Raw genomic sequence first — 13,266 nt, forward strand, 5'->3', positions numbered from 1 at the left:
ACTTTGTTTCATTGAATTCTTCCAAGGCCTTGGCTTTCTCATATCAAGAGTGGGACCAAGAGTCAGGCTTTGAATCCTGATGCTGCTACTTCGAATTTGGACAAGTCACTTCTCCTCAAATCCTGTTTCTTCATGTGTGAAATGGAGGTGATAATAAGGTGGACGTAGAAGAGCAGCTTTGAGCGTTAATGAAATGCTGTATGTTAAGTGTTTGGTACAATGCCTAGAACATTGTTAGCTTCCTCAAAAATTTAGCTGTTCTTTATTTTAAGAAAAAAAGATCCCATGGGGCGCCTGAGTGGCTCAGTCGGTGAAGCGTGCGACTCTTGATCTCTGGGTTGTAATTTCAAGCCCAACCCTGGGTGCAGAGATTACTTAAAAATAAAATCTTAAAAAAAAAAAAAAAATCCCACCTTAACGTCTGAGAGCTGCACGAACTGGAACCTTGGATTACAGGATTACAGTTCCCAGGATGGCCACACGAGGGAAGTGGTGAGCAACATCGGGGCTGACTCTGGCTCTGCTGTGCTATAAGCACCTGCTGTGGACCCAGATGGCCCGGCTGGGATTTCCGGGGCTTCCCGGCCCCTGAACAGGTGGGCGCTGGCCAGGGCGCTGTGGGAGGAGCCTCCGCAATGTGCATGGCCCTCTCACAGCCGCCGCCGTCCCTTCTGCTCACCCGTTTCTCAGGGGACAGTAGTAGAGGGCAGCTGGGATTTAGGGTCTCCAGTCTGTCATTTGTCTCTCAAACTTGAGTATGATAATTTCTTCTCTATAGAAGTTTTTATAGTGTCTATCGTCTTCTCCATAGAAGTTTTAAATTTTATCGGTATTTTTCCTTTGGCCTCTAGCTTTCACCATGCTTAGGAAAGTCTTTTCCGTCTCTAGGATTATTATTTTTTTTTAACGTTTTTATTTATTTTTGAGACAGAGAGAGACAGAGCATGAATGGGGGAGGGGCAGAGAGAGAGGGAGACACAGAATAGGAAGCAGGCTCCAGGCTCTGAGCCATCAGCCCAGAGCCCGATGCGGGGCTCGAACTCACGGACCGCGAGATCGTGACCTGAGCTGAAGTCGGATGCTTAACCGACTGAGCCACCCAGGCGCCCCCGTCTCTAGGATTATTAAAACATTCATTCATGCTTTCTTCTGGTACATTTGGTGTTGTTATATAAATATGCTCTTCACCTGGAATTTACTTCGGTGTACGGTAAGGACACAGCTTTCTCTCATTTCCTCAAATGAATTGCCAGTTATTTCACCCATTTGTTGAAAGGCCTATTTCCCCCATTTACCTGAAGTGCCATCTTTATAATACCCGAATTCCTTTGTGGAGTTGAATCCATTCCTCTACCCCATTTTGCTTCACTGATTCGTGTAGTCCTGCTTCAATACCATACTGCTTTAAGTACATTGACTTTATGTTTTAATATCAGGTAAGGCAAAATCTCTTTCCATTCCTTTTTCTCTAGATTTTTTTTTTATTCCTGCATATTTATTCTTCCATATGCACTTAAGAATCAACCCTCCACCCAATCCTTTGTCCCTAGAGTCCCTAGAATTATCTGCAAAGCATACATTGGCACATTTGTCTAAGTTGTCATCAAATGTGCAAAGGGACCATGATTCCAAAGGGAGCCCCTGGTTTCCATGTCTCTGTGATAGGGAGCATGGGAAGAGCACAGGGGAACCTCAATTTCTCCCTCCTCTCCCACATCCTCACAGGCTCTGCTCTCCCCACCGTTCACCTCTACCATTGTTCCAGCCGTTTCCCTGGTCTCTGTCTTGTCCCTCCAATCTAATAATGCCCCTGCTGCTCCAGAGCATTCATGCTACAACACGGGCCCTAGTTCTAGGCGTGATGTAGATTAGATGATAACAAAAGCTTAATTAATGTGTGAATGGAATTGAGTCCTGGCTTCCCCTCTGGCCAGTTGTGGGATCCAGCTTCAGGTCTTCCACATTATCTGGTCACAGAAAGTTTTTTTTCCTCACAGCAGGCACTTGCGCAAGGCTTTTCTCCTCTCTAGGCTTCAGTTTTTCCACCTATACATTGCATTTGAGTTTGTAAGTCATTTCCTCATCTCCCACCATCTGACTTTCCTGGATCTGGTCCAGCAGGGAGTAGCGGTACCATGGTGCCAGTGATGTCCTGCGAGGTTCCCCAACGAGGAGGAAGGATGAAAAAGTGCAGTTATAAATGGTGGTGGAGAGGGGGACCAGTCATGAAGCCAGAGTGTCCAAGAGACGTGGAGAGGCTTGAGGCGTCCTCTAGACCCCAAACCCTTCGAGGCTGGTCTTGTTACCCTGGGTGGCCTGCAACTGGGCAAATCCAGACTCTCCCCATTCCCCTAGGTTCCGCCCACCACCAAAGGCCCTGCCCCCATTAACCCCGCCCCTCCAGTGGCCCCACCCGCTGGCCGAGGCCCCGCCCCCGTCAGGCCCCGCCTCCCTCTTCGCCTCCCGCCGGCCGGGGCTTGGGCTTTGCACCCGGCGGCGGCTGAGAACCGTGGCGGCTGCGGAGCCAGCAGCGCAGGCGGGCGGAACGGAGCTGCCCGGCCCGGTGTCGGGCGATGCCCCCGTGAGCCTCTTTCGCCGCCCCTCCCCGCCCCGCGCCCCTACCCCCTCGGAGTCCGCCGCCCGCCTGGGACGGGGCCGCGCCCACCGCCGGGTCCGCGGGGCGGGGTCCCGGGGCAGCACCTGCCCCGCCTTGTGGAGCCGCCAAGCCCGGCGGAGACCCCTCCCTGTCTAGACCCTGGACCCACCTCCGGGTAAGTCGGTAGGCCTTGCTCGCTTGGGAGTGGACGTGGGGAGGGGGCTTCGGAGGTCTGGGGGACTACCAGCGGGGGAGGGGGGCTCGGGCCGTGAGGAGGCACGTAAGGATGTGAGTGTGCAGGGTCGGGGGGGGCGGGGCCTCAGGGGATCAGCAGAGTGTGTTTGATGGCTCTGGGGTGGGGGCTAAGGTATGAGAGGGGAACGTGGGGTGTTTGAGGAAACCTGGAAAATGGGGTAGAGGACCCCAGAGTCTTGAGTTCTTTGCTGATTCTCAGAGCACCTGGGGCCATGGTCTTCAACAGCATTGCCTCGCATGGCATTTTTGGAAAGTGCTTAAAATCTCTCCTGGAAAGGGAGCTGGAAGGCAGCCTGCTTTCTCCCTCCTGCCTGTGCCCTGGTTGACAAGCAGCCACTCTTTCCTCCCAATGAAACACCATTGTGGTGCCCAGAGAACCCCCTCAGCCTATGAAAGGAAAGGGATCGTGCTCACTCCGGCCCTAGGAGGGGAAGAGGGGGCTTTTGGGAAACTGGGAAAGGCAGTTGGTCAATCCATGGTGGGGAGTTCAGGGAGGCTTGGCAGGACTCTTGGTGGGCAACCTGGACACCCATTCATTCAGGGGGAGGGTAGCTTCACTGGCTAGCCTCCAGGCTGCCTGGACCCATGCCTACATCCCCTTGTCTGGATAACCCAGCCCAGAGGAGTGGGTTTCTTCCCAGTATTCTGGGCCTGGAAATCCAGGGAGCACCCGTAGCTCCTGTGGTCTTGATGGAGTAGGCAATGCCATACTCAAGGCCAGGGAACAAGGGGTGCTGGCTGGCACTGCCGCTTTGGGGCTGGGGAGCCTAGGTGAATGTCAGAGTCTACCTCTAGCCCCATGGATGTTGTCTGGGTGTGGAGAGGAAGCCTGATGCCCCTTTGGTCCGGTCCTCTGCCTATGATGCCTTCTTAAGTCTAGGGTCCTTGGGTTTGAGGCCTGAAGTGGTGGGGAGAGGGCCTTTCTGGGCTAGGCCTGGTCACCAGAGGGTTAACTAGCCACCACCACCACCCCCCCACCCCCCAAGAGTTGCTGCCAGCCACCAATTACTCTGTAATCAGGCAGCTGCCAACTGTCCCTGGGGGCATGTGGGCAGCCTAATGGGGCATTCTCTGGTTGGGGGTTGGGGGAGGTGACTGGGGAAGGGGTCTGTGAAATCTGTGCTTAAATCAAGCACTGTGCCCTTCTGAACCTGTTTAGGGCCCATAGACCCTCCTTCCTGACCTCAGTGCTGGGCTGCCTGGCATAGGGACCTCCAGCCCTGGGGTTCCACACGTACTCGGCCTTCTGCAAGGTATGAAGTCCAGAGTCAGGCAAACTTGACTTCAGACCCAGCTCTGCCACTTTCTGGCTGCTATTGAGGGAATCCCTTCCCCTCTCAGAGCCTCCTTCAGTAAAACAGTCCCACCTTCCAGTTCTGCTGGGAGGAGTGAATGAAATGGTGGATTTGAACTGCTTCACATAGTACCTGGCGCTCAGGGAAGCTTGGGAGAGAACTACTGAACTCACTAGCAACCCCTGTGCCAAGGACTTGACGGGACAGGCAGGCAGAAAGAAGCCAGGTATTGGGGACCCAGCCCGGGACCAGGTTCCCTTCCCTCAGGGCATGTGGTTGTGGGCCAGGCGCTGTCTCTGTCTTAACTCTCATCTCTCCCTCCTTGCTCACAGACGTTTCTGGTCTCGGGCATTAATTGGATTTTCCTCTGCAGAGCCTGGGCCAAGCCGCTACTTTCTGGGCTCCCCCTATCCCTAACCAGGTGCTACGCTCTGTGGGGTCTTTCAGGGGTCTGGGTGATGTCTGCAGCTGCAACAGCAGCTGGCCCTTTAAGGAGGGAAGAAAACAATTATCTGGCCTGGGCATTGCATCAGCTGGAGGCTGGAGGGTCCCTGGGGAAGGGGGGGCAGGCTGGTGGTTGATTTCATTAGTGCCATGTGAGAACTCTCACCCGAGTCTGCCCCGCTCCCCAGCCGCAGCCTCCTGCCCCCGGCAGCTGCCGCCCCAGCCCCATTGCTTCCCCCTACCCCACCCCAAAAGCACCACCTTGGAGGACTCTGTGCACCCCCAGAGCATGTCATGGGCCCTGGGCAGAGAGGAGTGAGGAAGTTTCTCTCTCACTGGCTTTTTGCTGACTTGGGATGCAGGGTATACCTCCTGTACCAGCATTTTGCTGACAGCGGGGGTGTCTCCCCCATTAGTGTTTGGCTGACCTGGGGGGTATTTCTACTACACTGGCATTTTGTTGACCCAGGGGAGGGGTGACTTCTACACCGGCCTCTCACTGATGGGGGTGCTGCCTTCTGCACTAGGGTTTTGCTGATCTCACAGGGTAGCTGAGCTGCCTGGGTGTGTGTGTGAACTGAAGGCATGGGTGAGAAACAACTCTCCCTGGTTGGAAGGGAGCTGGCTCCAAACAGTGAGTCATAGGGACAGAGGGGATGCCACGTATTTGGGCACCAGACAGGCCTGGGTTCAAATCCTGCCTTCTCCACTTATAGGCTCTGTTGCCACTTCAGGCAGGTGCTCTCAGACTCCTCTGGAAAATAGGAATAATTTACATTCATAGTGCCCACCCCCATCTGGAAGGTGCTTGGGGATTAGATACAGTAACTGGATGTACAACACCCAGCCCAGGCCTGGCAGGTGGGGCGTGGGGAGGATACTCTATGATGATTCTCTTCCCCTTGCAAGTTTGAGCTTCTCCCACCTTGAGCTCGAGATGCCTGGACAAGAAAAAGAGGACTAGGGGGGAGTGGAGAGAAGGGGAGAAGGAGTGCAGGACCCTCCTGCCTCTGTTGCAGGGGGATGCCTTCAGACACCTGATGTACCAAGCGTTGTGAGCCAAGCAGCCCTGCCTCCATGGAGCCTGCTTTCTAGCCCAGGATGGTCCAGGGCAGGTGATTGCCCCTGTATCTTGTGTCAAAAGGAGAGATTCAGGGAGCCTAGAGTGACCAGGAGTTGAGGCAAAGAAGCAGCGATGAGGAGAGGGACCAGTGTGGGCTAAGGCCTGGGTGATGGCAGGTGGGGCCTGGTATGGGGGAGGGGAGGACAGAAGTGGAGGAGAGAGGGTAGAGAGTGCACAGGTAGCAGAGGGCGGACCTCCCTGGTCCAGCAGGATACTAAAGGCTTGGGAGTTATCCTGAGGCCAGTGGCAGCCCCTGAAGGGCTTTAAGGCAAGGAGGCAGGGTTTCATGTCCAGAGAGCGTGGGCTAGGGTCTGCGGCTCTCGGGCAGAGCCTTCTCAGGAGTGACCTTTTGCCCTCTCACACCCCCTTCCCTGTGTAGCAGCCCTGGTGCCCAGGGAGCTCGTTGTTTATGTGGCTCTCCCCAGGAGGGGGCCAGTCCCAGTCCCTTCAGCTCCCTCCTCCTGGGCCTTGTTGACAACGTTCACCCCTTGGGGCCAGGTTCTCCCTACCTCCCCAGGAAGCCAGAGGGTAAGAGGCAGGGCTTCGGCACCAAGCTGGTCTATGTTCACATCCTAGCTCTGCATTGCACGAGGCAGGTGACTTCTGGCAAGGTACACCCCATCTCTCAACCTCCGTGTCCTCAACCATAAGACAGAATTGATGTTATTTCTATAGGAAGGATAAAACGAAATGCCAGATGGAAATTATGGAACCCATTCCAATGTCATTTGGCATGTTACTTTGTAGCATGGCACTGACGTCTACTCCAGGCCAGGCCCAGGGCTGGGTGGGGGCGGGGACAGGGCTGGCTTCACGAGTCTGGTTGCACAGAGCCCTGGGTTAGAAGGACCCCACCCTCAGTTTTACTGTCACTGTCTTGAAATTCCTAATTTTGAACAAGGGGTCCCACATTTTCCTTTAGCACTGGGCCCTCCATTGTACATAGCCCTACAAATTGGGTAGGGGTAGGGAGAGGCCGGGAGAGACACAGACTGACAAATAGTTCCCAAGTGGAGGAGGTGTAAGGTGGAGGGCATGACTAACTGTCCCAAGGTGGGCGGGATGTTAATAATAGTAACATTTATTTAGTGCTTACTGTGTGTTAGGTTCTCTGCTAAGTACTCATCCTCAAACAGCCCCATGAGGTAGGTAGTATTATTGCCATTATACAGATGAGGAAAGTGAGGTTACATTTGGCCAAAGTCACACAGCTATCAAGAGGCAGAACTGGGATTCAAACCCAGGTTGTTGGACAGCACAGTGCATGCCCGGACCAAAAGTCTTCTCTAGGAGAAGGGGTCCCCTGAGCCGAGTCTGAAGGTAACTCGGAGGAAGAAGAGGGCTGTCTCTGCCGGAAAGCGTCTGTGCTGAGGCCCGATGCTTGGCCAGGAGAGTGGGAGCCAAAGCCTGATGCCCCCTGGGGCTGAGGGAATTAACCTTTGGATTTTGTGGTTCTCACTTGCCAGGCTCAGAGCTCTTGGTCACTCTTGCCCCCAGGCCCTGCTGCCCCCAGGATTCCTCCCAGCTGTCCCTGCTCTCGTCTCACTGCCCTGCTCTCTCCTCCTCTGCTGCCCGGTAATCTCCTTACTCTCTTGAGTTGAGTGATCTCTTCTGGGCTCAAGCCCTGCAGGTCTAACCACATTTAGATGTCTCACAATCAGCCTAGAGTCCAAACCCAGGTCCCCAGCTCCGCCTGCCAGCACCTGCTCTGCCTCCAACATTCCCAGCTCATCTCTGCTGCTACCATCCACCCACTTGCTCAAGCTGGAAAGCTGGAAGTTCTCCTGGACACCTCCCTCTCCCTCACCCCCACAGCCCACAGCCATCCTCAGCAATCGTGTTAGCTGTCCTGTGTCTCTCTCCCTGCCCACTGCCCCATGCCAGACCACCATCGGTGCCCACCTGAACCGCAACGATAGCCTCCTAGACTGGGCTCTGTACGTTTCTGTTCTTGCCCCGCTTTGTTTCATTTTTCACACTGTGGCCAGAGTGATCTTCTAAAGATAAATGTTTGACGGTATCATTTCCCCGTGTAAGACCCTTCTAAGACTTCTTGCAATAAAAGCCAGACTCTGATGTAGTCTACAGGGCCCTGCGTGATCTGGTCCTTGCCTACCTTTTTCGATCATCTGGTCCCATTCTCCTCTCTCCCAGCAGCAGGACTTTCACACATGTTCCTTCATCCCGGAATGCACTCCTCCTAGTGCCTTGTTAACTCCTACTTATCCTTCAGAGACATATCAGCTCTTGTGGCATTCCCACAGTGAAGCGTAACAACCAGAAACTGAACACCGCCCCCCTCCGTGGGACCTCATACTTCTTCAGGACACTCAGGACACTTGAGTTGCTTCTCCCTTGTTTCTCTGTCTTGCTGGCCTGTGAACTCCGTGGGGTCAGGGGTCCTGTTTTGCCCAGCCCCAGCACCCAGTAGGTACACAGTGAGCTGCTCAGTGGATGAAAGGGCTAGATGAATCATTACTGCAGTACCCTAACTGGCCTCCCTGCTTTCAGGCCTGCCTTCTCCAGTCCTTTCTTCGCGGGGGCCCCAGAGCGATCTTTCTAAAGCACAGAACTGACCCTGTCACCCCCTGCTACTTAAAATACTTCAATAGCTCCCTATTGCTGACAGGAAAGGCCTCATCTTCTTAGCATAGAATTCAAAGCCCTTTGTGATCTGCACCCGACCAACCGGCCTCTCCAGCTTCGTCTTCCCTGCTCCCCCACCATACTTTGAACTGCTGGCAGTTCCTGTAACACGTCAGGCTGTTTTGTGCCTCTGTGCCTCTGCACTTGCTGTTCCCGCCGCCTGTAATGCCTCCCCACCCCAGGTTTCTCTCCCTGGAGAACGTCCTTCACTCTTCAAAACTGGTTTAGCTGCCACCTTTGCTGGGAAGCCTCTGAGGACCCTCCTGGCGCTTCCTGGACAGAGCTAACCCACCCTCCCTCGGCCACATCTTCTCAGAGTCTACATCTCGACAGATGTCGCCTCTTCCTCAACTCCCGGTCAGCTGAGCTCATCCAGGGCAGGCACAGTGATTTTTTTTTTTTTTTTCCTCCAGGATTGTCCATCTTTGTGCCTCTTAGCTCCCAGCTTCTCCCCCGTCTTAATTGGGTCTCCGCTTGTATATAGAAACCGACTCAGGCCAACTTCGGTAATAAAGAAGGGTTTATTACCAGGACACAAGAGATTCCTGAGAACTGAGGGACAGAAAAATCGTTAGCCTCTGGGAGGCAGAAACTGTAGGCCAGGAGAAATGGAAGCAGCCATTCTCTGCACCTTGCTGGCCGCCTTTAGCTTTCTTTCTCCACGGACTGGTTTTTCCTGCTTTACCAGACCCTGAACTACCTATAGTTCCTGTACTGTGTCCTGCGTTCCCGCCACATTCAGAGAGGGAACCCAGGGTTCGGCAGATCCAAATCCAAACTTGTATGAGAGGATCTGATTGGCTCGGAGTTGGTCAGGTGCCCACCCTGGTCCAATCAACTGCAGCCTGCTGGGAAGGATCTCAAAGTCAGATTTGCAGACGTTGCTCTTGACCCCCTTATGGAAAGGTGGTGGTGCGGAGAGTCTTTGTTATCTGGGCAAGTACTTTTTAAAAGACATCTGCTAGAATCCTTAGAGCGCCAGGCTGTGCCTGGCCCCCACCCTTCCATCTGGATAGCACCTGGAGAAAACAGCCCAGGCATGTGACTTAAAGGGGTGTCTTTTCCTGGGGCAGCAATGCTAGGGCAGGCTTTGAAGAGCCTGTCAGTTGTCATTCAAAGGCCAGAGCAGAGGGGCGCCTGGGTGGCGCAGTCGGTTAGGCGTCCGACTTCAACCAGGTCACGATCTCGCGGTCCGTGAGTTCGAGCCCCGCGTCAGGCTCTGGGCCGATGGCTCGGAGGCTGGAGCCTGTTTCCGATTCTGTGTCTCCCTCTCTCTCTGCCCCTTCCCCGTTCATGCTCTGTCTCTCTCTGTCCCAAAAATAAATAAAAAACGTTGAAAAAAAAATTTCAAAGGCCAGAGCAGAGAGATAGATAGATGAGACCCAAAATTTTCTCACTTGTCTTTGAAGGAAGAGGAGGGTGGGAGCAGACAGGATAGTTCTCCTGCCAAAATCATATTCATTCTCTAAGATGGAACTCATTTCCTCTCCTCTATGAAGAACCATGCCATGCCTACCTCCCCGCTCCCCACCGTCAGCCATTTTTTATCTGAATTAATTCTCTTCTTTGTACTTCCCTCGTAATAAACATTTTTGAGCCCTTACTTTGTGCCAAACACTATACACATGCATTATTTCATTGAATCCTCATGCCCTATTAAATAGGTACTATTATTATCCCCATTTTACGGACAAGGAAACAGGTTCAGAGAGGTGACTTTTATGGCTAGGGACACACAGTGTGACTCCAGAGTAAAAGTTCTTACCCTCCACTACTTACTCACTTGCCTGTTGGCCTTTCAGGATTGTGAGGGCCTCGCAGGCAAATACAAGATTACCATTCTCCCTCTCCTGCCCACTGCCCAGCAAGGGGCCAGCCCAGAACAAGGGATCCCAGAGATGAAACAAATGGAGACAGGTAGAGTTGAGGGCCTCCCACTCGTGGACTTAACCCTGTACAGCTATGTGATTCTGGACAAATCTCTTAATCTTTTAGAGCCTCTATTTTCTCATTCGGAAATGGGATGATAATTCCCGGTACGCAGCTCATACTAGATAGTGGCTCTAAGGATAATTGGTAAATGGGAAAGAACTGAGCAATTTCTAAGGATTATTGTTACCAGATTGGACTGTGGTAACAGGGCTCCAGCTAGCCACTGTGCCCAAGCCTAGAGCTTCCCACCGTGGGTAGTAGCACCTTCAGTGAGACCTGAGGTGACTTTCAGTGGCTCGCAGACCTGTCATGACAGAGCATTGGCTCCCATAGTGAGAAAGTTGGTTCCCTTTCCACTCCATCAAGTCCAAATTTGTCCCAGGGAGAAAGTGCCAGTATGTCTTTAACAACTTGCCAACACTGCTGCCCTTCCCTTTTTTTTTTTTTTTTTTTTTTTTTTTCTGCCCTTCCCTTTTTAACAAAGAGGTCTTGACTGGCAACTCCAGGTAACTAAAATTTAGTAATACAGCTTTGCTTTTACTGTAGGTATTGTACTTTCATTTTCTATTTATTAAAAGCAATAATAGTTGCATTGATAGTAGTAACACAAAATTTCTACTTATAACGAATGCGTGTAAGTTAAAAGTGTCAATGTCAGCACAATAAATAAGGAGCAGTACAAGAGTATGGCAGAAATCGTTGAGAGGGCACACAGTATTATGTGGATAATGCAAAATTGGGAAGTGGTGTGGGGATGTCAGAGACATGGACTGTTCACCTGGGTAATATTGAAGGTGCCTTCCACCTGCCTGGAAAACTTAGGGGTCTCTCCCTGCTCTGCCAGCCTGCTTCCCTCTCCTCACCACATGCCCCGTCTTGAGATTCTTTCAGAAAATCCTGCCATGATTATTCTGCAGACAGAATTTGTGCCACTCTTCCCTCAGTCCACGAGAGAGGGAGGCTCTTGGAGTTGGGGTGTCTAGACGGCGGTAGGATGCCCCCTCATCTCTGAGGCAGCATGTGGGCACTCCTGGGGAGAGCAGGAGCTGTAGACTCCACAGTTCTCCTGGTCCCCAGGCACAACACAAACCTCGGGGCCTCCCAGAGGGCAGGAGTCCCAGGGAGCACAGAGGCCGTGGGAGCTGCCAGTGAGGGCAAGGCCATCCCTGGAGCCTGGTGCCCCAGAGCTTGGGGCCCCAGGGCCACAAAGCCAGGAGGCTTCGGGGTCTCAAAGGTTCCCTTTCCCCAGTTACCCCCTTCCCATCCCTTTGTGCCGGTGCCTACTTGCCCCCGGGGATTGGGCAGCAACCCTGGGAGTCCTCAGAGGACACAGAATTTATCCACAGGAGTCAACACTGGGGCCAGGCAGGAGGGGTGGAGGTCCCGCCTGACTCTTCCCCAGTCCCCAGTCCCATGTCCACAGCAGGAGGGCAGGCCTGGGCTCCAGGAGGGTGGGGGGCCTGGGTAGTGTGAGACATGTGTTCCTGTATCCACGGTGAATGTCTGAGGGTCTCTGTGAAAGCATATTGTGTGTGTGTGTACGTGTGTGACAGAGAGTAAGTGTGTGTGTGTGTGTGTGTGTGTGTGATGAATGTAGCTCTCCAGCATACTGTGTATGTGTGTGTGCACGCATGTGCGTGCACATGTGACAGTGTGTGTGTGATGAATGTAGCTCTCCAGCATACTGTGTGTGTGTGTGTGTGCGTGTGTGTGTGACAGAGTGTGTGTGTGTGTGATGAACGTAGCTCTCTGGCATGGTGTGTGCATGTGTGTGTGCCTGTGTGACTGTGTGTGTGTGTGTGTGTGATGAGTGTCGCTCTCCAACATACTGTGTGTGTGCGCGTGCGTGTGACTCTGTGTGACTGTGTGTGTGTGTGTGTGTGTGTGTGAGATGAGTGTCGCTCTCCAGCATACTCTGTGTGTGCACGCGCGTGTGACTCTGTGTGTGTGTGTGTGTGTGTGAGATCCATGTAGCTCTCCGTGGTGATGTACTTCTGAACGATACATCTGAAGGACTCTGAGCGCATGTCGTACGTGTGTGCGCACACAGCGTGTGATATGTGCATCTGTGGTAAATGTATTGCGTGGGATAAATCTGAGGTTCTCTGTGAGGGAGTTTTTGTGCAGCATGTGAGTTTGCGTATGTGTGGCAGGGCGTCTGATGTGCGTGTGGGTCTGTAGTGAACTCATCTCCACGTGGTGCGTGTCTGTGAGGCATATTGTGTGTGTGCTGTGTGTCTAGGTGGCTGGCTGCTGGGTGCGGTGTGTGCCTGTTATTCTGTGTGGCCGCTGGCTTTGTACAGCGTGCATCCGAATACGTGGTGTGTCTGAGTGGCCGCGGGAAGCCGTGTGGCGTGCGCGCGGGTCTTTGTGCCCGGGCAGGGGCGGGGGCGCAGAGCAGTGGGCCCGGGAATGCTGAGCGTGCCTGAAGGTGGCGCCTGCCCCAGCCGGGCCGTGCCGTGGGTGTGCTGGGTTCCCGGGGAGGGTCCCCAGAGCTCGGCGGGAGCGGGTGGCGCCTTCCGGCTAGGCGCGGGGCTGGTAACCAGAGCCCCTTCCCCCATGAAATATTGATCGGCCTCGCTGCAGCCCTGGAGAAACAGGGGCCAGGGGGAGGGGAGCGAGCGGACCGGCCGCTGTCCATGGTGCTGCCGGGAGGGGGGAGCGAAATCTTCCCCATCCACCAACATGCTCTGGCTGGGGCCCCTGCCTCGGAGGATGAGCTTGCCTGCTCCTATCGCCTGTGTCTCAATTCCGCCACCCCATCTAGGAAGGGAGAACAGGGATCAAACGGGCATTTTGGAGGATCTACCATCTTCTGCCCCCTTCCCCCCCCCCCCCCCCCCCCCCCCCGCTGTGGCTAGGCTAAGAGTAGGGCTGTGTTTGGCTGAGACAACCCTAATATACACCAGTGGTCCTGGTGTGATTGTTGGTAGCATCTCTGCTTACTCTCAAAAGTCTTATTTGGATGATAAATT

General features: G+C 53.7%; 1 protein-coding gene across 4 annotated transcripts in view; it reads left to right on the plus strand.

Moving 5' to 3' along the window:
• Positions 1–13,266, plus strand: part of RIMS3 (regulating synaptic membrane exocytosis 3) — a 58,096-nt gene that overhangs the window by 14,305 nt on the left and 30,525 nt on the right. The window contains exon 1 of one of the 4 annotated variants that reach the window (XM_058717892.1): positions 2,449–2,771. The exons of 2 other annotated variants lie outside the window; for them this stretch is intronic. The gene's annotated coding sequence lies outside the window, so the exon portion shown is untranslated. Of the gene's footprint in view, positions 1–2,448; positions 2,772–13,266 lie in introns of those variants that run through there. One more of the 4 variants, XM_058717889.1, reaches the window with a different exon arrangement.

This window comes from Neofelis nebulosa, chromosome 2 (assembly GCF_028018385.1).
Source record: "Neofelis nebulosa isolate mNeoNeb1 chromosome 2, mNeoNeb1.pri, whole genome shotgun sequence".
In the NCBI taxonomy this organism is placed as follows: Eukaryota; Metazoa; Chordata; class Mammalia; order Carnivora; family Felidae; genus Neofelis; species Neofelis nebulosa.